Raw genomic sequence first — 26,308 nt, 5'->3', positions numbered from 1 at the left:
ACACACACACACACACACACACACAAATATCACAACTGATCTCAAAGATACAGAAGTAAAAATCTAAAACAGTAACAAGCAGGGTAACACAATGACCAAAAGAGGATATTACAGAAGTGAGAAGACAGTTCACTAATGTGGTGGGACACTGTGGTGGATTGACAACTGGTGGTCAACTTGTAATACCAGCTGAACTGAATCAGTGTGGTGCTGAGTGTTGTCAACATAAAAAGGAGAACTGGTGAGGAAGAAGTGGTGTTCTCCTGAGTGTTGTTAGTTCTCTGTGGTTGTACTGGTTCTCCTGTTGCTGTTGGTTCTCCTGGAGGAGCTTGTCGAGCTTCTTCTCCGATATGAACTTGACTGTTCTCATCATCAGAGGAGCTCAGGACCTTGTTGTCACAAAGAATGGCTGTGGTTCACTCTGGTCCTTACTTTGAATAGCATTTCCTGACTCTGGAGTGGAAGACATCTGCTTTCAATCTCTTGTCATGCTGGCCTCCTGATATGAACTTGGCTGTTCTCATCATTGGAGGAACTCGGAAACTTTTCAAGATAGTTCTGGTCCTTACTTTGAGCATCACTTCCTGGCTCCAGCACAGAACTCTCAGCCTGCTGGCACAGATCCTTGTGCGGATTTTCTAGCTTCCACTGCTGACCTTTGAGCCTTCCTAGTACAGACTTGCATGAGTGCAGCCTTCCTAGTGCAGACTTGCATGCTTTGAGCCTTCCTTGAAACAGACTTGCATGAGACAGGGTCGTGGGCCCTAGGTCTTCAGTTGGACTTTTCGGGGACATTGCCATGGGATCCAGGTCCTTTGCTGATTTCTTTGGGGTCTTTAATGTGTGCACCAAGTTCCTGTACTTCTTGTGTTTGGTGACTATTATAAAATAATTCCATAAATTATGTGTCCTGTATTAAACTGTTTTCCTTGTAATCTCTGACTACAACAATTAATAAGTGTATCATTATAACTCAGCTTATTAGTAGGTCACATATTTTTGTTATCTGTGTGATTGTCCAACTTGAATTCTCTCCTTTAGGTCAGGCTTGATGGCTCTCCCTTTTCCAAAGAAAGTAAAAGTTTTGAATGTGTAACATTTTTATTTTATAATACTCCATGGTATAGAAAACAATACTTAGCAAGCTGGTAAATACACAAACTTATTACATTTCATCATTCTATTTTAATTTTTGCTAACTGCCCTGTAATCTTTGGTAGCAAAGCATTGTGGACTGAGGATAAAACAGACATCTTTCTTCATACAAAAACATGACAGGAATATGGTGTTGCATGCCTGTAATTCCAGCACTTGAGAGACGGAGGCAGGAGGATTAGTGTGAACTGGAGACCAGCCTTCACTACACAGTGAACTCAAGACCAGCCTGAGTACAGTTTACACAGTGAGACCCTATCTCGAAACAAAACCAAACAAACAAAAACAAAACACCCCAAAAGAACAAGTACCACAACTAGTTATAGAGACTTGTGGCTGGATTTTTTCATGAAATTTTAAAATGACAAATTAGGTATTTTAATAAAAATATCTTATTTTTATAAATAGTATATTAAAGAGTTAATTGGAAATTAAAATATATAACTACCATTCCCACAAAAAAACTACACAACTTGATCTATCAAATAGAATTTTAAAAAATTGAGATACAATTTGCATACATAAAATTCATGTATTTGAGGTATACAGGTGAGGTACAGATAACAATAAATAAAACTCATAGATTTTCAAGTGTCTAGGTGTGTAATTTGTGACAGTCAAATCAAGATACAGAACATCTGAAGCATTCCCTCTGGTTATTGTTTCTAAGTCTGGGTTTTGTATCTAAAGTTAAACTGACTTCAAAACTCTTGAAAGCTACAAGGCTAGATAAATATTTTGACAATCTAGTAATCCACTGTACACTATAAGGGTGACCTTAAGGTGACTTTTTAAATGCTTATAAAAATAGAATATAGATTTATTCAAAATTGCTTGAAATAAGTGATTTGGAATTTGAACCATTTTGGTTGCCTATCTACTCTTTTTTTCTTCTTCTCCCCCCACAAACTGCCTTTAAATACTCATCAGGGTGCCATACAAAGGAGCTGGGGCAAGAGTTTGTTACATGTGAGGGGCTGGGATACCCTAAGAAAAAGGGGACCTTTTCAAGTTGAAATATTTTTTGAAATAAAAAAAGAAAAAGAAAAAGGGGACCCATCTGTTAGGGTACATGGGGTGCCCCACGCCCACCCTGGGACAGGATAGCAGAGTAGAGGCCCTCTCTGGAGGGTCCCAGCGCTAACTGGAAGCCAGCCCTTCCTTCTTTCAAGGCAGATCACTGGGGAAGGAACCTAGGGGGAGCTCCCATGGTGGCATAGTATCGGCAGTGATTTCCTCAATGGTAACGCTGATAGCTGGGATAGCCTGGGGCTGGTACCCTGCGTTAGGGGGCAGCTGGCCTGCATCCTCCAGGAATCGGGCTGTGTTGTGGAACTGCTGGGCAGTGTAACAAATGAAGAGGATGCTGATGTCCTCAATGATGGCCAGCAGGATAACCCCCATCATCACAGAGCCCACTATGGCTTGTGGACCACTGCAGGCAGCCAGCACAGACCCTGTTAGGGCTCTGCTGGTGATGGAGTTCCAAGGGTTCTCCTTACTCTGCATTCGCACTAGGGCACAGTCAATGGTGACAAACAGGCTCCCCACACACTATGAAGCTATCTCCAATCTGGGGTGCTTTGATCCTTGCAGTATTAACACTGCTGCTCAGTCAATATTGAATTCTAACGGGAGCATTGTGGAAGCCCTTGATAGTTTGGAAGACCCCATCACTGATCATGCCTACCATGAAAGATTCACTGCAGTCCTCCACAATTCGCCATGGGCAAGGCTCTCCAGCATAGTTCTCCATGGCACCAAAGTTTGGAGGAGCAGTCTGCTGGACTTACCTATATAGTCTTTTTTTTTTTGAGATGGGGTCTCACTATGCAGTTCAGGCTGGCCTTGAGCTCACTTTGTAGCCCAGGCTGGTCTCGAACTCACAATGATCCTCCCACCTCAGCCTTCTGAGTGCTGGGATTGCAGGCGTGAGCTACCACGCCGAGTCGTGCCTATATATTGTTACAGTATAATTCCCTTTCACAGGTTTAACTTCGATCGATTCCTCTTAATGGACAGGTAATCCTTGGTTTCCGAATTCTCAGTTTTCAACAATTAATAAAATTATGTTCACCTCCTGTTCTAGTCAGGGGTTGTACACGAGAACAATTCAGGTCAGGACATGGAGTTTATAATATTTTTATAATAGTCACCGGAAGTTAACACAGGAGAATGCAGGAAATCTATCCACAACACCAACGACATAGATTATTTAGTCAAGAGTCTAAACCCCATAGCAATGTCCCACATGAGTCCAAATAAAAACCCAGAGCTTAGGACATGCCTCCACGAGTCCAACTGGAAGTCCAGGGCCCACAAGGACTCACGCCAGTCTCTTTTACGGATTCGTGCCGGGAAGACCCAAGGGTCAGTGGTGGAAGCCAGAAAGTCCATACCAGCAGGATGAAGGAGCTGTGCTAGTGGGATGAGGGTTCTACACTGGAGCCGAGAAGTCACACTCACAACAAAGAGCGGGGCTGTCCTGAAAGGAACCACAGCTGTCCTCAGCGACACAGAGGCCCCGAGCTCCTCCGACGACAAGCACAGTCGGGAACGTGCCAGGAAGCAGCGTGACGAGTTCACCCTGGAGACCAGGCAGCACATGTCTTCCCCTCTGGAGCCAGGAAGCAATGCTCGATGTGAAGACCAAAGCTTCTCTAGGAGAACCAACAGCTCAGACAGCAACTCTTAGGAGAACCAACAATGCCTCCATAACGCCTCAATCCCTCTCCTCACCTCTCTTCTTCTCCACCTATTTATCCTGGCAACCCTTCTCAGGTGGAGCATCTTCTCTCAATGCTTGCTGATGCATTCCAGCTGGCGTTAAGTTGACCACTAGTTATCAAACCGTAACACCTCCCTATCAACTTACAGATTCAGTACTGGTGACAAAAACTGTCACCAAGTTCATGTCTACAATACAAAACCATGTCTTTAGGTACAGTATCACAAAAGATCAGGGAATGGGGTCATAATCCCGTGAGATTTACTATAATTCTGTGACTTTGCTGTTGTCTGTTTTGTCTGCATCTTTATGTTTCTGCCTTTATGTGCCCACATGCATGCTCTGCAAGTGAAAACTGTGGACCCTAAAAATTCTAGCTGTAAAATCCAAAGTCCCAAAAGTTAGCTTTAGAAGCTGCAGCTTTCTGGGGAATGTCACAGGAAAAGGCTGTATTTCATGACAAAAGATTCTAATAATGTAGTAGGTCATGAGCTCTTGTTATTTTAAAAAGTTAATTTTCTCAGATGATTACCAGTTCCTTTAAGCCATCAAGGACTATCCAGGGAAAAGAAGTCTGCCTTTTTCACATTATTTGGAGTCTCACTTCCACTCCACGGCATCTTTGTTCTGGACTTACTCCAGTGGCTATCTTAGTAGGAGAATCTCTTCGCTTCCTTGGTTACTGCTCTCTGCCTTCATCTCTAAGGGACTTCAGAAACTCTGGATTTTCCCTCTGACCTAAGATGTGCTTGACTCAAAAAGGACTTTCATGATATTGCACTAGTCACTTGATTTCTTCAGGTATTTGCTTGAATTTTGATACATACAGCTGACTTTTCGGAATTACTATTCTCTACTTTGGTTGATTGCAGAGTTGTAATATTTATGCTCTTTTGATCTCAATTAACAAATTGACTTGGCTGCTCCTCCATGGAGAACATTATGTTCATTCTGTTTTTCATCCAGAAATTTGAAAGATGGTTATTCTTTTTGCAGGTCAGCTGGTAACTTTTAAAAAAATTTCTCATAGTATCTCTGTTTTTTGTTCATCTGTCTAATCTCAATTGCCCTCCTTTTCTTTCCACTCTCACCCCCCATATTCTTTCTTTATTTCTTGCCTCAACTAGATATAGATCAGAAATCTTCATGGTGCTGGTTCATCATGGAAATAACATGGTTAGGATTACTGGAAGTTTATTTATTCATTTATTTTGGTGCAGAGATGGAACTCATGACCTCGTGCTTGCTAGGTAGGCACTTATGCCACTGAGCTAAATCTCTAGCCCCTCTAAAGTTTATTTCTTTACCAACAATCATTGCCTGAAAGCAACAAACTGCCAGAGCCTTAAGCTACCATGTAAACAGGCTGACTCTCTTGAGGTGATGGTGCAACGAGAAAGCCTCGCTTCCTCAGAGGACAGGAGCAGATATCACGTCAGGAAGTAGTCTGGGAAGGTCCCATCCTCCCAGCTCTGGTACCACACAAGTGAGTACCTGAGTTTCCAATGATTCCAACCCTTAGCTGAGCATTGCTAATAATACAATACCACCTTGGTAGATCCCAAGACAGAAACCTCATGGTGGAAGGGCCTGCGTAGAAAAAAATTGCTTCCTCAAGGTGATCAGGAAGCAGATGAGAAGGGAAGAAGGCAAGAGATGCACTCCATTAGGCCAGGCTCCAATGCCCATCTCCTCTGGCAGGCCCCACCTCCTAATAACACATTTAACTATGTTGGCCCCGTGATTTAACCACTTTTCAAAAGTCCTCCCTATGAGCCCACGAAGCTTGGGGGCATCTAGGTATAAACCAAAAAACAAAGCAAAAAAAAAAAAAAAAAAAAACCCTACAAACTACATTACATAAAGAAAAGAGGTTTACTTTGATTCACAGTTCTGGTTCACAGTTGAGCAGCTGCAGCTGGTGTCAGCCTTGTTAGCAGAGCCCTGAGATAACATAGGATATCAACATGGCAAGAAGGGAACGTGCGTGTTTATAAGTGTCCTCTGGTATCAAGTTTTTTCTTTTTGGTACTGGGGATCAAACTCAGAACCTTGGGCTTTCCAGGCAGGCACTTATGCCACTGAGCCATATCCCCAGCCCCCTCAGTTCTTATAAAGCTACCATGATGACCTTATCTAATCATAAACATCTCCCAAAGGCTTCACCTCTAGACACCATAGTCAGAGTTCTGGCCTCTTAAATACTCACAATGGTGATTAAACTCCAATGTGAATTTTAGAGGGGGCAAAGCAACTCATAGCATAGCTTCAAGGGACCTCAGTTGCTGAGTAGCAGCTTTAGAATCTTCCTTAGCCCAGGGTACTGTGCCCTTTCCAAATTCTTGACCCCCAGAATCCATGAACATAAAATGGTGGTTGTCTTGCTCCACTCAATTGGGTATCTGCACTGGTCCTAACACAGTTGACTCTGGCTTTGGGGAGCAGGTGAAGTCATAACACATTTTGAGGAGGCAGTTTGCAGAGTTGAAAAGGAGGACGAGGAAAATATGATCTCAGGCAGAAAGAAAGGGGACCTTTGTTGTGAAGGAGCAGAAAATTTGACAACACTGCTGCCAAAGGGAAGGTAGAACAGAAAAATGCACCTAACAAATGTGATGATGCAGATAAGGGTTTCTAGACAGACTAATGAAAGTGCCATCTGGCTTCTAGCTGTCTATGAAAAAAAATGTGAGAAGAAAGAGACGATCCTAATAAAGAACGGTTTTCTTTCATGCAAAATTTAGAGGAAGTACAAAGAAGCCCACAACTGCTGGTCTTGAAAATAAAACTGTTTCTTATTCCCAGCTTCTCCAGATGGCAAATGATTCTTAAATTAAGAAACGGTTTCAGGGCAATGGATCAAATCCAGAGGAGGATTGTAAGATCCTTTGTTACAACCTCAGAAAGATCTAAAGCACTGCTTCAAAGAATCTTCCAGAAAGATGAAAGATCCTCTAAAGCTCCTCAGGGCATGTCTTAAGAATTTTCTCCAATATCAACTGGGCCTTGCCACAGCAACTCACAAGGAACCCAGAGTACAAGACAGCATTTTTGCAGAGATTTGTGAGTGTTTTTTGTCTAATATGGATTATAAATTGATGTACAGTGAATCCGTCAAGATTTCAAAAGGTTGAACCAAAGATTTCAGATTAGACTGAAAGGGACAGACACACTGCAAAATGCCAAGAGACATCTGGACTCCCAAGCTTCTGGGAGTGGGAAGCAGGCATAACAGCCAGTGACTTCGATGTTCCTTCTATTTTGCCTCCCTTAACAGGACTAACTACAGTGGGTGTCCCATATGGATGTAAGTCTGTGGGTTTATGCCCCACTCTCGGTACCAAATTCTGTCTCAGTTACTTCTTTTCTCTTGTTGCTGAGACAAAATACTTGATTCCCAAAATGAAGGAAAAAAAGGTTTATTTAGCTTACAATTTTTGGAGGTTTCAGTCCATACTGAGCTGGCTCCATTGTAGGGTGGCTTGGCTAAGGGGCAACTGTTCATGGTAGCCACAAATGACAAGAGTGAAAAGGGAAAAGGGGAAAAAGCATGCCTCCTTCTCACCCTTATATGATATGCTGGCTACCTGGTCCTGGGCAGGTGCAGCACTCACACTGCTAATCTCAGTGCTAGACAATGAACCAATCACAAATGCTAGACTCAGCCACCTTGAAAGGCCCAGCCCCCATGACTGCATGAGATTTTGGGGGGACATTTAAACACAAACTGTGTAACACATAATGTAATGTGGGAAAGTTAATTCGTCAGTTTAGATCACAGGTAGATGAAAGAACTTTACTACTCAAGGAATGGTACCTAGACTGAATTAGATGATGAGATTCTGGTTCCTGACCTTGAACCTGACACTGAGGGGACAGCATTTTGGGGGATCTTGGAAAGAGAGGAAATGTAATTTAAACATCAGGGAAATGTAAATAATTTTTAACTAGACAGTTAAATGTGGATGGTTTAAAACCTGTTCACAAATTTCCTGACATCCTCCCTTTGAGGGATAGAGATCTGCGTTCTCTCCTTTTGAATCAAGACTGATCATATGAGTTGCTTTTAACCATAAAAGACAACAGAAGTGAAACTGTGACTTCCATAGGTAGATCACAAAAGGTAGTTGATACAGCTCTGGCCTCATCCAATGGAACTGCCATTCTTTGGGTGCTAAGCCACCCATAAGAAGCCCACCTCCTCTGAGGCCTCTATGTTTAAGGAAGCCAAACACCTCCAAGGGGCCCTGTAAAGTATCCCACGTGCATCGCAGCAGCAGTCTTTACCCCTTCCCGTCCCTGGTGTTGGTCATCTAAGTGAGTGAGCCTCTCAGACTCCTTCTCCCAGCCCTTGAGCCACCCACAGCTTCAGGTCTTCTTAGCTGAGGCCCCACATATGAGAGCAGAGACAAGCTGTCTGCATTGCCCTTTCTTGACCTAGGAGCTCAGATCTTATTATAATGGCTGTGGCCATAAGTTTGGGACAGTAGTATGCAGCAATAAGGAGCAGGATAAAGAAAATTCCACCTTTTCCCCTCCCTCACCTGCCTGCCTGCCTTTGTTTCTTCTCCTCCTCCTCACTGTTCTTCCATTTCTTCCTTTTCTTTTTCTTTTGGTGTTAGGAATTGAATCTAGGGCCTTCTGCATGCTGAGTGCATGCTCTACCACTAATGCCTCAACTCCAATTGAGAAATCTTAATTTTATAAATGCATCATGGAAAAGAATGTGTAGTTTGGGATAACTAAAAGTTAAATCCTTTATAAATCAGTAGTATCATTTTTAATATTTTTGTTTTCGTACGTTGAACATTTTAAAAAGCATCCTAAATTTGAAAATGTTTTCTAGTGTCACTAAATAGAATGAAATTATTTTTTTACTTTCTTGGGTTCTGTGTTATTATAGCAAACACTAATTAGTGAGTGTGCTTTAAAACAGATGTATCTGCAGGGCCATAAGACAGTAAGATACCACAATTCGGGGCCACATACTCCAAAAATCGTATCGGTTTGTGTGAACCACATGACATTTTAATGGTGATGTAAAAACCTATTATATAAATACAGGCCTTGAGTGGTATAAAAATTGCTTCAAAACAAGTATAATCAACTACTTACGCGAGTGCCTGTTGTAAGCCTGTTTTAAGCCTAGTACTATTCATCAATATTATTCAGGTCAATGAAAATAATTGTAACCAACTGATTAAAGGGCTAAGTTTATATCACTGATTGACGAAGGCTTTCCACCCTTGATTTTTAACAGCTTGATGAAAGTCATTCTGTGAAATACTTCAGTAACTTTCCATCCATCTCACTGCATTGAATGAATAACATCGCCACATCCAACTTCAATTTCTTCCAAACTTTTCATATCCTGACAGTGATCAAGGACAACATCAAGAAGAAAATTTACAGCCTAGACAATGTTCTTATTGCAAATGAACTTTGTACTTTCGGAAATTAAATACAAATTCCTCCAGAGAGATGCACAGGAAGTTGGACCTGCCACAGCCTCTTCTATTAATTTAAATGCTTGAGTCCTTTTTCTGTGTTACAAGTACATCATTTGTAGTAAGGAAATTCAGGGTGTTTTTTTTTTTTTTTTCATATTTTGGTTAAACTTACCAAGTTTTATCATCAGAAAGGTTATTAGAACTGACTAATTCATGGGTAAATGTTTTCTTTATGCTTACAATTTCCTATAGGCCTCTCTCCTAGAATATTTAGTAATTTGAGTAATGAGGTCTTGTAACTTGGAATTCAGTACAACAGTTTTATGGAAAACTGAATTTTAATTCCAAGAAGACTGTTCTGTGGAAATAGCTCAAGCAAATACATGAACCAGTTTGAAAGACCAAGCCACTTAGTGCAATTGAACTAAATCTCTGAACTTCCCTGTACTTTCGGCTTTCATACGTGGCAACCATCAATATGCCTAGCTGTGGTATAGATGGACTCCCTTTTAATTACTGTCTCAGATTTACTGTTGTAGGTTGGGGAACCAGATAATCAAATTTCTCACAAAGGTACATGAAGCAAGACAAACGGCCCAAGAGGGCGTTCTTTTAGCAAAAGCATGAAAAGTTTATTGCTTAAATCCTATCCCATTCATTTGGACTATTCAGAAGGTGTAAACACCCTTTCACTTAAATTCTGATTGTGGATCATTTATGCCAATGGTTCCCAACCCATAGCTGTGCATTGGGATCAACTGGGAGACTGATTTGTTTGGTCTGCGATTGGGGTGGGCATGTACAGTTTGTAAAACACCTCAAGTGAGACTAATCACATACAATCATTGATTTAGGTAAAACTATTAAACAATTAGATCCTAGATAGTAAAATTATTTTATGAAGATAATTGTTTTACTAATTGAATCCAGCTTTCTATTTTAAATATATTTTTCTCTCTTTTAAAATACCAACTTAATTGTTGCTTTCCAACTGATCTCTTAATTGAATTTTTACTTTACAAATTAATGATCCTCTCAATGCAAAAAAAAATTATTCACTCATCATTGCTGGTATTACCCTATATTTGTCAACAAATTGAATCTCTGTTCACTAGCTTTGTTCTAATTTAGGTACGATGAGTGACTTTTTATTTATCCTGGTCATTATTGGTATCACATTTTGGGACTAAATTTTTTAATTTTTGCAGGCCTCAGTTAGAAATGGGCCAGTAGGGCAAGGGAGGCCTCAGTGCTTTACTGATGGATGAGAGTGGAAGTCTAGGCCCCCTCCTGCTTGGCCTCCATGGGAGGAATCCTCACATTTTCCAGGAGGGTGTGGGGACTTGGTGCCTCACAGCCTCCAAGGCCAACTGGGGGAGGAGGTAAAACTCCAGGCTCCACACAAGGATCCTTCAGCAGGAAAGGGTCTAGAGAGGGCACTGCTGGGCAAGGTGGAGTTCCAGGCTTTTCACCAGGCCTTCACTGATGGGAGCTGGGGGCCCCTGAATATTCATTTTGGTTACTTGGTGCTTTTCCTGAAGGGTGTTTATTGTCAAAAGGTTTCTGTTAAAGCTGGATATGGTGGTGTACACCTGTAATCCCAACTACCTGGGAGGGTGAAGCAGGAGAATCACAAGTTCAAGGCCAGACAGACCAACTTAGTGGGACCATATTTACAAAAAAAAAAAAAAAAAAAAAAAAAAAAAAGGGCTGTGGATGTAGCACGACTTGAGAGCATCTTTGGGTTCAATTTCCAGTTCTACAAAAACAATGAAACAAACCAAAAAAAAAAAAAAAGGTTTCTGCTTTGCTAGGCTGTTGCATGGCCCTTTGGTGAGACAGGATGAGCTTTTCTTTTCTGCTATTTTCTCTACTGGCACCCAGTCCAGGATATATGAAACAAAAGAAATAAAAACAAAAACAAAAAAAGGTCTCTCCACCCTCATCCTGTGACTGCCGTGGTTGTCTAGGACTTCTACCTATCATTAGTACAGTAGACAGGCAGAGACATTTTGTTCATGATATCAGTCCCAACTTTATTCCAGATTACATATGTAAACAGATTAGATATTCCAGATTACATATGTAAATAGGCTTTTCCCCTTGGGGAGTTCATAGTGTGCTTGAGGATCCAGGAAACAATATCCCGGGGGTAGACGGCATGAGCCTTACACAGCGGAAAGGGACTACTAATTTCCTTGTCTTTAAAATACTGGTAATTCTCAAATGTGAATGTCAAGGTCAAACTTCCTCTGAAGGTAGATGGGTACCTGTACCTGTCTGGGGAAAACACACCCAGGAGTCTTCTGGATAAATCTTTGGGAATATGTATTTGACCTGCACAAAATGAAACTCACTGCCTTCTGCTAACTACTCTTCCTTCTATTTCAGCCAAGTATCCCAGCAACATTATTTTCCAGCCTGGAGGGGTCTCCTTCCATCCTCCTAACTTTTGCATTCTTGATAGGAGTTGGGGAAGAGCACAGGACCCTGAAAGGGCACCGACTCTGGGGCCTCACGTCTTTCTAATTTTATGTCTGTGGGTAAGCCCTATCAAATCACCATTCCCCATTTTTTTCACCTTCAAATGGAGTGGGGTTCTACTACTGCTAATTCCTATGAAAGATAAAAAGATTAAATTGCTATATTTAGGAAAAGCATTCAAGAAAATGTTAACTTGAATTAAGAATAACTCCAATATTCCTTATGTTTTCTTTTTTTCAGGTGTCACCATATCTATCGACAGTATTCCAAGAGAGGGTACTGATTTCACCCCTACCCCCATCCCCACCCCCATTTCAGTCTACACTGTGTTATGCTGACACACTTGACTTCCTAAAAAACAAGGCTCCTCAAACCACTTAAAATCTGTTACTCCTCAGTATCAAGCAAAGTGGATCATGTAACCCTTTCAGGATTTGAAAAAACAAAACATTGTTGCCCAGTGCAGAAAAATACTGAAGCTGTTGACATATACTTAAGAGTCTCTGACACTTTCCTCATCCCAAAAAGCCATTTTCATCCTAAGGCCTGTGACAGGTAAGCCTGTTGTTCAATCTGCTCACTCTTTGCCACAGCAGCTGAAGCTTAAAATCTTCACCCTGGATTGTTCTCTGATCAGCTGTCTATTGGGCATCTCCATTTCACATTTCAACACCTCAAATGAAACTCATTGAAGACTGAAATGATTTCCACCCTCTCCTGTCCTCTCTGTGCTGTATTTCCTATACATCCTTCCTATCTTGGTGAGAAACCAATACTACCATCTGCCCAGAAAGAAACTGGTGAGTTTATCATTCTTTTTCTGCTCACTGACCAAGGTCTGCTGTATCTGCTTCTTAACCAGCTCTTGACTTCACCCTTATTTCCCCACTCTTCTGCCCTTGAGTTCAGACCTTGTGATTTCTTAAGAGGTTACAGTAGCAGCCTTTTAACTGCTTTCCTTGTCTCCAGTCTTGACCCATCTAACTCATCCATCAACACCCAGTTACTGAGCACCGAATGAAGTCTAATGTTCTAATGGGGCGCAGAGTGCCAGACTCTAAACTGTGTAACATGCCAGATCTGAGATGGGTAAAGGCATATGGCGGTGTAGGATGGAGCTGGGGTATCATTCTAGACAACCTCTTTGAGATTATACTTGAGCAGAGGCCTGAATGAAGCAAGGCAACCATGCAGATGTCTGGGAGGAGAACACTGAAGCAGAATGAACAGGAAGAGTAAAGACACTAGTGAGGGCCCTGAAAGCTGACTTTGCCCTCCTCTGATTGTTCTAAGCACAGGATTGCCAGTGTGCAAGGGGCCTACGGGCAGCTTCTAATTACTGGGCATTTTACTGGAACTATGCTAAGGACTTTGCAGGCATTATTTCAGACTTATTCGTATGGACCTTAGCTGAGGCTTTGATATCCCACTAAGGTGAATGTTGCTGTTGAAATGGGGCATGAATTCAACAGCAACCCACTTGTCTCTACAAATCCTGATTCTTGTGCTCCCACAATCCAGTGCGATGTGATTTCTCCATTTTCCTTTATTGTGTACAGTATAACCATCTTCACTTGTAATAGAAGATAGTTTTATAACTCCACTAGCTTTGTGAAAGCTTATAAGGTGGAGGATAGAGGAAGGAAGGCAGATCTTAGAGGTGGCTTCCGGAGTAGCCAAATGAAAACTTAGCCAAGTCAGGCCAGGATCCTGAACTGTGCCACTGTGCTGTCTTCACCTGGACATCCCCCATCCATGGCACATGCAAAGATATCTCTGTTTAGGTGTAATTCCAAGAAAAAGATATCCATTATCATTAACAGTAATATTAGTATTATCATTGAATTTCACTGTGGCATTTCCATAATCCATATATTGAACTTTGATCATTCCCTTCCTTCCATATTATCCTCTTTTCATGTCCTACTAGTCCCTCTTCTACTTTCGGGTCATCTTCATTTTTTTGTTTTAGTTTCCACATGAGAGTAAACATGCAATCTTCGTATTTCTGTAGTTTATTTGATTTAACACAAAGTCTTCCAGTGCCCTCCATTTTCCTGCAATAACAGAATTTCATTCATCTTTACAGCTGAATAATACTCCATGATGTGTCCAGCCCATTTTCTACATCCATTTATCTGTTGATAGGCATGGAGGCTGATTCCACATTTTTGCGGGGGGGGGGGTACTGGGGATTGAACTCACAACCTTGCATTTTCCAGGTAGGTGCTTATACCACTGAGCTAAATTCTCAGCCCTGATTCCACATCTTAGCTGTTGTGAATAATGCTGTAATAAACATGGGTATGTGGGTTATCACTATATGCCAATTTCCTTGCTTTTGGAATATATATTTAAGTTGTATGAGGAACTCTCATATACTGTATTCAGTAGGAGCTATACTAATTTACATTCCTACCAATGTAAGAATTCCTTTATCTCTGAAACTAGCCAAGATTATTATCATGATCATCATCATCATCATGAGCATCATTTTGGATAGAATCTCAATGTAGTTTTGATTTGCATTTCTCTAATGGCTAAAGACACTGGGCATTTCCCCATGTACTTGTTGGCCATTTATACTTTCTGTTTCTGTGAAGTAGATATTCAGGTCATTTGCCCATTTATTGATAATTCATTTGGGTTGTTTTTTGGGTTCTTTATGCTCTGGATATTAATCCTCTGTCTGATGAATAACTGCAGAATTTTTCTCCCATTCTGTAGGCTGTCTCCTCATTCTGCTGTTTCCTTTGTGGGGAAAGATTTTTAGTTTGACTCCCATTTGCCAGTCCCCATCTTTGTTTGCTGGCTACTGTTTGCTGTCCTGTCTAGCAACTCACTGCTGTGCCACCATCTTGAAGCTTTTCACCTATGTTTCTTGTTAAAAGTTTGAAAGTTTTAGGTATTATATTAAGGTCTTTGATCCATTTTGAGTTGATTTTTGTATGGAGTGAGGGACAGGAATGAAAGTATACCTGTATAATTTCCCCGCCATCATCTGATGAAAAAAATTAAAAAAAAATTTTTTTAAATTTAAAATTAAAAAAAATTTTTTTTGAAATCGGGTCTTGCCATGTAGTTCAGGTTGGCCTTGAACTTGTGGCACTCCTCCTGCCTCAGCCTCCTGAGTGCTGGGATTACAGCACACACCACTACACTGGGCCTGCTTAAATTTTTAAAATGTCTATTACTTAGAAAATCAGGCACTCCCTGTAGAGCAGTGGAATTTCATCACATTAAGTCTGCGTTAAAGGAGTTTATTCTGAACCGAACTGGTAAATAAGAAACAAACTTGTTTATCTGATGTCTAGGAATTCAGAGGTGTTAGGCATTTTTCACTGACTGAGACAAGGGTAGGAGCCAAGTGAGACAGTACGGGCAGAGGTCTGTTACAGAGGGTAAAAAATCATCATATATCAGATATTCCTTCATTTCACAGTAATCCTAAGGAAAATCTTTTTGTTGTTGTTTTGTTTTTCAGACAGGATCTTACTATGAGATGGCTCTCTTTAAAGGTGCTGCCCCCCCCCCCCGTACTAAAGCTCATTCCTAAGATCCTTGATTTGCAGAACAGGTGAATATGGAAGCTCTGTTTTGATTACTTGGTTTTCTGTAAATCTGCTAGTTACCTGTTCTCAAAAGGTTAAGATGAATACTTTCTTTTATTCTTTTATTAATTTTTGCTGTTTGGGGACAGGGTCTCATAGTTCAGGCTGGTCTTGAACTTGCTGTAATCCTCTTGCCTTAGCCTCCTGGCATTATAGGTGTGTATTATTTTGTCCGGTAAGTTGGAGTATTTTAGAAAGCAATTATTAATATAAGAAATAAGTAAATAACAAAAATGCAAGGAGATAGGGAGCAACATGGGTGGCTCAGCCAGAGGATGCTTTCTGGTATTTCTGTGGCTAGTTTGGGCTACCGAGTTAGAAAAACCTGTACTGAAAAGCTGCACTAGTGACAATTTCTCTGAGAATGAGTCTCCCATTTATGAAAGGACATGTACCCCCTGCACAAGATTCTTATAATGATTGAAACACAATAGAATTAAATCACCTATGAAATGCCTAGAATCAGATGTGGCAGATATTAGTTGCATTCTCTCTTTTCTTTTTGTGAAACCATTTTAGTTTTAAGTGTTCTTCTCCATAAAAGGGAGACAGCAGGTAGCAGGACTGGGCAATGGACTTGGGTGCAAAGACCAGCTCCATTCTGTGTGCTCTGTGGCTATGGGTGTCTGCTCAGCTTTTCTGAGTCTTGGTTCCCTCTTGACAGCAAGACATCATAGTGGCCCTATCTACGATGAAGCTGTGGTTTGCATTCCAGGCACTGTGCACTTTCCTGCTCTCGGATGGGCAGGCTGTGTACTATAGTCTTGAACTGTCAGTCCTTGCCAGGTGTGTGGCAGAGTAGCTGTTCAAAATCTTTAATGCATACAAGAGTGCCTGGATAAAACAGTTGCATAAGAGAAATCTATTACTGCATTGTGTAGGGACATCCATTTCTGCATTGGAGATATGTGTTCACATATACATGTCTCTGTTTAGGGCTTTGCTTTAAAAGGATCTTGCTTCTGGCAATCTGGTCTCCAGGATAAATAAGGTGGTATTGTACTTATTTGTCTTTTTGCAGTTCAAGACCTCACACATTCTAGGCAAATTATAACTGAGCTATATCCCTAGGCCTTTCTATTGTATTTTCTGAAGCAACTGCTAAGTGGTACAGGCTGGCCTCGAACTTGCTATTCTTCTGCCTCAACCTCCCCAGGGGAAGAGGTTACAGATATGCAACACTACACCTTGCTTGTGCTTGTTTTTTTATACTATAGTTCTTTAAAAGGCTTTGTGTTTATAACAAGATAGCTTTTTAAAGGAGTCACAAATTGGTCCTAATGATTGCTGATTTTCAACTTTGACATATCTTTCAAAGCTGAAATTCACAATAAAACCTAAAAAGAAAAAAAAAAACTAAAAAAATTCAATTTAGTATTGCTAAAAACACACTCTACTTTGCACCCCAAGGCACTTACATCTAACATAAGTTGGTTTGCTTAGTACTATTTAGCATAAGTACTAGTCTCTTAACAAGTGTAACAGAAGGCATTTAGTTCTGAACAGTTCTGAACAGTGTCAGGAAAGCATTCAAAAGGGCAGGTCTGAAATTCTGACTTTTTTCTCTTTTATTAATTAAAAAAATGAGAGAAAACAGGATTTAGGTATAATGTTTTTAAGAAGTACTTGGAAACTACTGGGCTCATTCCATTTTAATGATAAAATTGAATGCTAAAAAATTAGGAGAGTAGAAAGATTGTTTCATTGTCAAAACCATCAGAATAAAAAATTAAAATTTTAACATCTGTCTTTCTGAATTCCTTTTAAATATAGACATCATCCCCGCCCCCCGCCCAAGCACAGGGATTTCCAAATACCTAGTTTTGCTAATCAATTCTCTTTGTTGTAACAGACAGAAATACAAATGTTTATGCAAGATGTTCAAAATAATACAGCTCCCAGGATCTGCTGAGAATTAATTAGGAAGGTAAATTTATTACTCAAATAAATAAATAAAAGTGAGTGCCACTCAGGTCTGACATGACAGGGTTATATTCTTTCCATTAACGAGGACTAATAAATATAGTTAAAAGGCTGAGAGAGGGGAGAAGGCTAGCACTTACAGCTCAGGCAGTGCCAGACATCAGCTGACTGCCTCTGTTGAAGTTACCATGGAAACACCTTCCCTTAGGACACTGCCAGGAGGGGCGGGTACTTTAGAAATGGTGGGGAGCAGAGCAGGCAGGCGGATGGATTTCAAAAGGGCTCACCCTGTACACATTACTAGAACAATACATCTTCCAAACAGCACGATATCCTTCTAGCAAGTCACGTCCCATAGGGTAATAAAGCATGAGGCTTGGCATAATTACAATCCATTTTACCTCTGCAAATCCAGCACATCAGTTCAGATAATTGTCTCTTTTCTCTCTCCTGTTCGCTTCATGTTTTGTACAGAAGGAAAGAAGGGATATGTGTGATTAATTGGTTACTTCCTTAGCCGTAAACCCTATACTAATAAAAAGGACTACATCAAAACATTAATGGGGAGATTCAAACATTCTTCAAATCAATCCATCAGACAAATTAATACACTCACCAACAAAAGAAAGACAAAAATTCCAGCGGAGGTCAGGTTAAATGTTTCAGTTTACTGGATCTCACTCGAAAGCAGTGAGCAGATTTTATGTTTACGCAAATTAAACTCAGTCTTGGCAACTGTTCTATGAGTGCTGGGCTGGGGACAACAATGGCCACATGAACTAGAACGGTAGAGGTGAATTTATTCAAGCAACACGCAGCAGCTACAGGGAACAATCTTTTCCACCAACTTATACTGATCTCAAGGATGATTCTCAAAGAGGTTGTAATCAAAGTTCTAGACACAGCACCACAAATTATGTCAGTAATACTTTGCTTTTGTTCTCTACATCAAACCACAAGTCTGTGAGCTTTACAAAACAGTCAAATTTTGACCCCATATTCCCCTGTACAAATTTTAACCTTTCTCAACAACTGTATTGGAACTAATGCTTTAATTCCGTATTACAGTTTACAAATGTAGCGTAGAGAATGGCTCAACAGGGAAGATGCTAATGTGATCATAACACAAATTCCAGTTGGCTGAAATTACAACCTAAGTATGCAGTATTTGTACACAGAAAGCCACTGGGCTACTAAAGGGGTCAGCTATAACTTGAATGTTTTATTTTCAGATTGCTGTTTACATGCATTTGATCGTGCCACTTGTGAGGACAGTGTTTACTAATTACATTCTCAAAAAGCTACCATGATTTCCTATTTTTATCTTTCCTTTGAAGAGCGACTGGAATTATAGTTAAATGACAAATTGGATAATTCTTGATAGTAGGTGGGAAGAAATGATCCCAAATTTATCTTTTAAATATATTTGCTTTGATTTACATAAAGATCAGTCTTTGCCTCCTAAACACAAACAGAAAATGGAGATATGTTCTTGGAATTAAATATTAAGACCTAGTGTATTCTGAGTTATATAATTTAGGATAATAGAAAATGAACTGCACAAATACACATCTATTAGAATCATCAAAATAAAAGACACAATATCGAATACTGTGAGAATGTTAAACAACAGAACTCTCATCATGGCAGGAATGTAGACTGGTACAGGTCCTTTGGAAGACAGCTGGCAGTTCTTACAAAGCTGAACAGTCTTATAAAGAGGTATTGCAATTGCACTTCTAGGTATTTACGTGATGGATCTGAAGATTGTATCCATACAAAATAACTGCATACAAATATTTTTAGTAGCTTTATTCATAATTGCTCCAAATTGGGAGCAATCAAGATTCCTTCAATAGTGAGTGTACAAACTATGGAACCTCTATACAATGGAATATTACTCACTGATTTAAAAAGAAATTATGGCTATTAAGCCAGAGAGAGACATGGGGAAACCTTAAATGCTTGTTCTATGTGAAAGAAGTCAATCTGAAAAGGTTATAAACCATATGACTCTGGTTATCATATTCTAGAAAAGGCACAGTTATGGAGGCAATAGAATGATCAGTGATTTTCAAAGGCTGGGGACAAAATGGATCTCAAGCTAAGACTGATTAAGGGAGACAAAGAAGGTCACTGTATCCTTGTAAAGGGAATAATCCAAGAGGAAGTAATAACAATCATAAATATACGTGCACCAGATCCCTGCACACTCAACTATACAAATCAAATATTAACAGACATGAAAAATCAAATAAACACTAACACAATTGTAATGGTGAACCTCAATATCCTACTGTCACAAAAAGACAGATCAACTAGACAAAAAAATCAACAATGAAATATCAGAACTGAACCAAACTTTTGAACAAATGGACTTAGTATATGTCTACACAGTGTCCTATCCCACATCAGAATACACATTCTTCTCAGCTGCACACGGAATGTTCTCCAAAACACACTACATGCTACCTCATAGAACATGCTTACTATCAAACTATAGTGCAATGAAATTGGAAATCAATGGCAAAAGAAATCACAAGAACTTAATAACTTTATAAACACAGGGAAATTAAATAACACCCTCCTGAACAACCAGAGAAATTAAAGAAGAAATTAGACAATCTCTATAACTAAACAATAATGCCAGTACAACATACCAGAACTTATGGGTTGCAAAGAAAGCAGTCCCACAACAGAAATTTATAGCAGTGAATTCCCATATCAGAAAAGCAGAGTGAACTCAAATAAACAACCTAATGTTGAACCTCAAGCTTCTAAAAAAGTAGTCAATCCCAAAGCTCGTATGAGGGAGAAAATTATAAAGATCTGATCAGAAATTAATATGATGGAAAAACTAAGAAAACAATACACAGAATTAATGAATTGAAGAGTTGGGTCTTTGAAAGATTACATATGGGGCTGGGGATTTAGCTCAGCAGCATAAGCACCTGCCTTGCAAGCAAGCAGGCAGTCATGAGTTCAATCCCTGGTACCGATAAAAAAAAAAAAGAAACTGAAAGATTACATAAAATTGAAAACTCTTAGCCATTTTTATCAAACAAAGGAAAGGAAAGACTCAAATCCATGTAATTAGGAATGAACAGAGTGAAATCACAAAAGATCCTATAGAAATCAAGATTATCAATATCTACTTTGATATTTACTTGTATTTCTCATAAGATAGAAAACAGAAGAAAAGGACAGTTTCTTAGATACATCTGAATCAAAAAAGCTGCATCAAGAAGGTATAAAAATTCTAAGTAAACCAATATTAGTCAATAAAATTGAAAATACAATTAAAAACCTACTAACAAAGAAAAGCCAGGCCCTGACAGATTCACAGCTGACTGCTGTAAGAAATTTAGAAGAGCTGATGCTGCTACATCTCAAACTCTTTAATGAAGTTGAAAGGAAAGCAATACTCCCAAAGTCATTCCTGGAAACAAGCGTTACCCTGATACCAAAACCAGGGAAGGGTTCAACCAAAACAGGCCATTTTTCCTATTGAATGTAGATGCAAAATTCCTCACTAAGATACTGGCTAACAGAATGCAGCAAATCATCAAGAAGATTATACACTATGATCAAGTAGGACTCATCCCAGGGATGTAGGGATGGCTCAACAACAGCAAATCAATAAATGTAATACACCATATTAACAGAGCCAAGGACAAAAACCATATGAGTATCTCAACAGATGTAGAAAAAGCATTTGACAAAGTCCAACACCTATTCACAATAAAACCTTATGGAAAATTGGAATAGATGATCTTTTTCTTATTCTGATAAAAGCCATCTATGACAAACCAACAGTCAACATCATATAAATGTCCCCAAACTGAAAGCTTTTACTCTAAATTTAGGAACAAGACAAGGATATTCACTATCACCACTCCTATTCAATGCAATACTAGAAACATTAGCCAGTGTAATTACATAATAAAAATAAAAGGAACAAGGGTAAGAAAGGAAGAACTCAAATTACCACTATCTGCAGATGACAGATACTCTACGTAGAAGACCCCAAAAGCTCTACCAAAACACTTCTAGATTTACTTACCAAATTTAGTAGTGTAGCTGGATACACAGTTAACATTCAAAAATCAATAGCATTCCTGTACACAAATAGCAAACTTATTGAGAGACAAGTTAGGGAAATAACACCCGTTATAACGTCATTAAAAAATTACTTAAAAATCAATGTAATGAAGTAAGACTTTTACATTGAAAACTACAGTACACTGAAAAATAGATTGAAGAGAATATCAGAAATGGAAAAGCATCCCTTGTTCTTTGGTAGGAAGAACCAATATAGTGAAAATGGCTACACTTTTCAAAATTGTTACACAGATTTAAAGTAATCCTGATCAAAATACCAACAGCATGTCTCACAGAACTAGAAAAAAACAATCCTAAAATTCATTTGGAACCAGAAGAGACCTACAAAAGCAAAGGCAAAGCAAGGGGCATCACAATCCCTGAGTTGAAATTATACTACAAAGTATAAAACAGTATGGTACTGGCAAGGAAACAGACCCAAAGATCAGTGGGACAGATCAGAAGATGCAGAAACAACTTCAAAGACACTCAGTCAACTTATCTTTGAAAACAGATCCAAACACCTTCACTGAAAGAAAAGACACCTTCTTTAATAAGTAGTGCTGGAAAAACTGGCTTGCCACATAATGAAGATTAAAACTAGACTCACATCTTTTACTACATACGAAACTAAAATCAAAATGGATCAAAGATCTAAATATTAAAACAGAAACACTAAATGTGCTGGAAGATATAACAGGCAGAGCTCTTGAAGACATTCGTGTAGGCAAAGACCTTAAAAAGCTTTTGTACAGCAAAAGAAACCACCAACAGAGCGAAGAGACAATTCACAGTGTGGGAAAAAATTTTTGCCAGCTGTTCTCAGACAAATGACTAATATCTAGAATATATAAAGAATTTTAAAAAAAGACACTCCCCAATTTAAAGAGTCAATCCAAAAATGGGCATCTGAAATGAATACATTTTTCAGATGAATAAATAGAAATGGCAAATAATATATGAAAATATGTTCAGTGTCATTGGTCATTTGAAAGATGCAAATTAAAATAATGTTGAGATTCCATCTCACTCCAGAAAGAATGGCTGTTACCAAGAAATCAACCAATAACAAATGCTGCTGTGGGGAAAAGAGCCCTTTTCCATTGTTGGGAGTGTAGACTGGTGCAACCACTGTGGAAATCTATGTGGAGATTACTCAGAAAACTAAAACTAGAGGTTCCATTTGACTCAGCTATTCCCCTTGTTGGGATCTTCCTGAAGGAATTATAGTGACATAGCACAGCAATACATGCATACCCATGTTTATAGTGGCACAGTTAAATCTTGGAAATAGCCCAAATGCCCATCAACTGATTTCCCATCAAAAGGAACCTTGGTTTTGAGAGAAGAAATGGCTGATTTTAGAGTTCAAGCAGGAAACATATGAATCTGGGGGCATCTTGTAACATCAGAAAGACGTACTCAACACGCAAAGAAAAACAACCACATATACAGACATGATTAAAAAGCACTGGATTCAACTCAAAGACCCCCAGTTCCCAAAACTGAAACCACCTAAACTACAAAACAAGGCAGTATTAGATTATAACTCAAAGTATAAAATCATCCAGGTGTGATGGTACACAGCTGTAATTCTAGCTACTTGAGAGGCTGAAACAGGAGGATTCCAAGCTTGAGGCCAGCCTGGGTAACTTAGCAAGACCTTGTCTCAAAGAAAAATTTTAAAGAGAGCTGGGGCCAGGAGAGGTGGCTACTGGGGACTTCAACATACAGATTTGGGGGGGAATATAATGATAAATTATATCTCAACAAAACTATTTTAAAAGTCATTATAATGAGAAAAAAAGGGAGGGAATGTGTGTGAAGGTATGGTTCTGTACCAAAACAGATCAATTCCAAATATAAATTCCAAATGCCATGTCCTGGAACAATTTCACTCCTAGAAAACTAAATGTGAACTGTGAAACAAATTACTTTTTAAAAAAACGTTTAAATGGCAATCTTCGAACAACTATTTAAATTTAAGTATGTATTGGACATTAGCTGATTATTGTGGAAACATTAATTTTCTGAGCTATATAAAATGGTATTGTGGCTGGATGTAGTGGTACCAACCCTGTAATGTCAATACTCTGGAAAGCTGAGGCAGAAAGATTGCAGGTTTGAGCCCTGCCTAGGTGACTTAGCAAAACCTTATCTCAAAATAAAAACTAAAAAAGGGGTACGGGTAGGGTAAATTAGTGCAAAGGCCCTGTCATTAATACCCAGAACCATTAAAAGCAAGCAAGCAACCAACCAACCACAACGGTATTGAGGTAGGGGATTAGGGCATGGCAAAGCAGCTGGGTGAGTGGGTGTGACCTGTCAATCACAGACACACAGGACAAGCACAGAAGCCCTGCACTTGGTACCAATCACAGTGCTATCTTCAACTTTTCTGGAACAAGATCAAAAAGGTTTCTGCTAGTCTGGCCTAGATCTGACATCAGATGAGGTATTATGGGAGCATTGATTCTATGGCCACTATCATCTTTCTTTTGCAGTGGACTACTCTGTGTGCTGAGCACTTCTTTTCAGAGCACCACTTCTCCATTCTTGCCTTTAATAAGTGTAAACTTCCACTCTCTACTTCCTGCCCAAGTCTTTGTTTGGGACAAGAGATTAGAAAGAGTCTCTGGGAAGAATACAGCACCTCAGTACCCTGCTCACAGTATTGTGGTTATGAAGGAGACTTCTTTTTCTTGGGAGCTACACACATGAGTATTTCAGAGGTGAAGTGCCATGAGAGAAATAAAATAAACATGGTAAAAAGTAAACACATTGAATCTAGGTGGGCACATAGTTGATTATACCATTGTTTCAATTTCTATGTAAATTTGAAAATTTTCGAAATTCAAAGAGGATTAGAATTAGCAGTAAACTCTAGAGGGAATGGAATGATTTCACATCAGAAAGATACTCATATCAAAGATTTTCCTTTATATTCTTTTCTCTTCTTGCTAACTGAAAAGGAAAATGCATTCTGAAGCCTAAATTCTGTCATAGCTCTATATGTGAAAAATGGTTAGTGTTGACCTCTGTGACACAACTCCAGAATAAGTATAACACTAATTTTAAAGTGTTAGGGCATGGAGGAGGCCAAGAAGTCTGGTTATAGCTCATTTCAAATAACATGTGACAAACATCTCTTTTAATAAAAGTAAACTGATGGCCAGGGGTGAATATGCCCTACAGAGATGTTTTGTTTTGGTTTGCATGACATTTTAAAGTTAGCTCTTAACATTTAACAGCCAGGAGGCTTTATGTAAAATACAAACTTTTGCTTTTTCCAATTCACAGCTTAGGTGCACTAGACTCAGGCGTGGTCACACTGGCTGGAGTGGAGAGGTAGTTACTGCCTAATGGGGTATGTGCTTGCTTTATTTCTTTTTTTTTTTTTTTTTTAATTTTTTAAAAATTTGAGACGGGGTCTTGCTATGCAGTTCAGGCTGGCCTTGAGCTCACTTTGTAGCCCAGGCTGGTCTTGAACTCGCCACAATCCTCCCATCTCAGCCTTCCGAGTGCTGGGATTATAGGCGTGAGCCATCACGCCTGGCTTGCTTGCTTTATTTCTGTATCCGACTTCTAAAGCCATTTGGTTTGTGACAAAGAAGTGCTTACTTAGTATTTGTGATAGCATGAGCCACTGAGTTTAATGAAAGACAGAAAAAGAGATAGAGATAGAGACAGAGCTAGAGATAGAGAGACAGAGAGACAGACAGAAATTTATTCCCTATTATAGTATCATCTCTAGCTCTCCTCTTCATATGAGGTGGTGAATGAAGCTGTGTGAAGGTTACAGGGCTTAAATTTGAAAGGAAAGGACCTGGAGATTTACTGTAATTTTAGAGTTCATAAAATCTTGTCTGATAGTACTTAAAACAGAATTGGCACAAAGATAGCCAGCAGACCCACAGAGCACAGTAGAGCAACTAGAAAGAGACATAAAGACACTCAACTTATGCTGATGACACTGGGGAAAAGGTGGTTTCTCCCCCATGGAAAATGGACATATAACACACACACACATATACACAACTGTAAATTAGCACCTATGTGATAATTAAAAAATACACACCAAACAACTCAAGCATAAAGAGGACTCAATGGAAATGTCAAAATAATTAGAACTTGAGCAATAAGGTTAGCATAATTTATAATATGAAGTTCAGCTCCAGCCACTCTTCAGAGTCAGAAAAAGAACAACCTAAAGAATGAGAAAGAAATAAAAACACAGGTGAAAGAGAAGATAACAAAATAGATAAAAAGTATGAGACCTCTAGTGAAGCTGATCTTAGAAGAAATGAAAAACCAAAAACCCAAACCAAAACAATACAAAACCCCATGTATCATCGGTATTAGGAGCAGAGAGTAGGATATTACACCTACAGTACAACCAGAGAAGACTGGCTTCCCTCAATCACATGCCTACCCTCCTGTCACTAGTGCCCGTCTTTCCCTTGAGGGACAGCCGAGGGCCACGCGGTAATGTCTTCTTTAGACAAGCTGTGGAACCAACATTACCACACTAGCTCCTTACAGTGCATGGCTGGCTTCACTGTCTTCAGATGTGTGGAGACCTCCTCCAGGCTTGAATGATCACTTATCTTGTCTACTTTCCTCTTTGACGGACATTCCTTTTCATCAGCAGCTTCCTGTCTCCTTTTTCCTCCTCCTGCCCTTTTAATTGAGGTGTGACATGTACATGCTAGAGTACACACATTTCAAGTAAACAGCTTGAAGGTTTACATAAATCAAGCTACTGAGCATCTCCAGCCTTGGGAAAGCTTCTTCCTCTGCTCAAGGAAACAGATGCTGTTCTTCTGCCTAAAATGCTTTTCTATCAAGAAAACATA

General features: G+C 39.5%; 1 protein-coding gene and 1 pseudogene across 3 annotated transcripts in view; both read right to left on the bottom strand.

The window, feature by feature from the left end:
* Window positions 1-26,308, bottom strand: part of Myo1d (myosin ID) — a 340,584-nt gene that overhangs the window by 98,212 nt on the left and 216,064 nt on the right. The window lies entirely within an intron of this gene.
* Window positions 823-12,080, bottom strand: LOC134476213 (mitochondrial import inner membrane translocase subunit Tim17-B-like; annotated as a pseudogene).

Source organism: Cavia porcellus, unplaced genomic scaffold, assembly GCF_034190915.1.
Source record: "Cavia porcellus strain 051 isolate PalLab524CR breed Dunkin Hartley unplaced genomic scaffold, mCavPor4.1 scaffold_6, whole genome shotgun sequence".
Classification (NCBI taxonomy): Eukaryota; Metazoa; Chordata; class Mammalia; order Rodentia; family Caviidae; genus Cavia; species Cavia porcellus.
The sequence above is the reverse complement of the archived record's forward strand: the minus strand, read 5'-3'. Positions and strand labels throughout refer to the sequence as shown.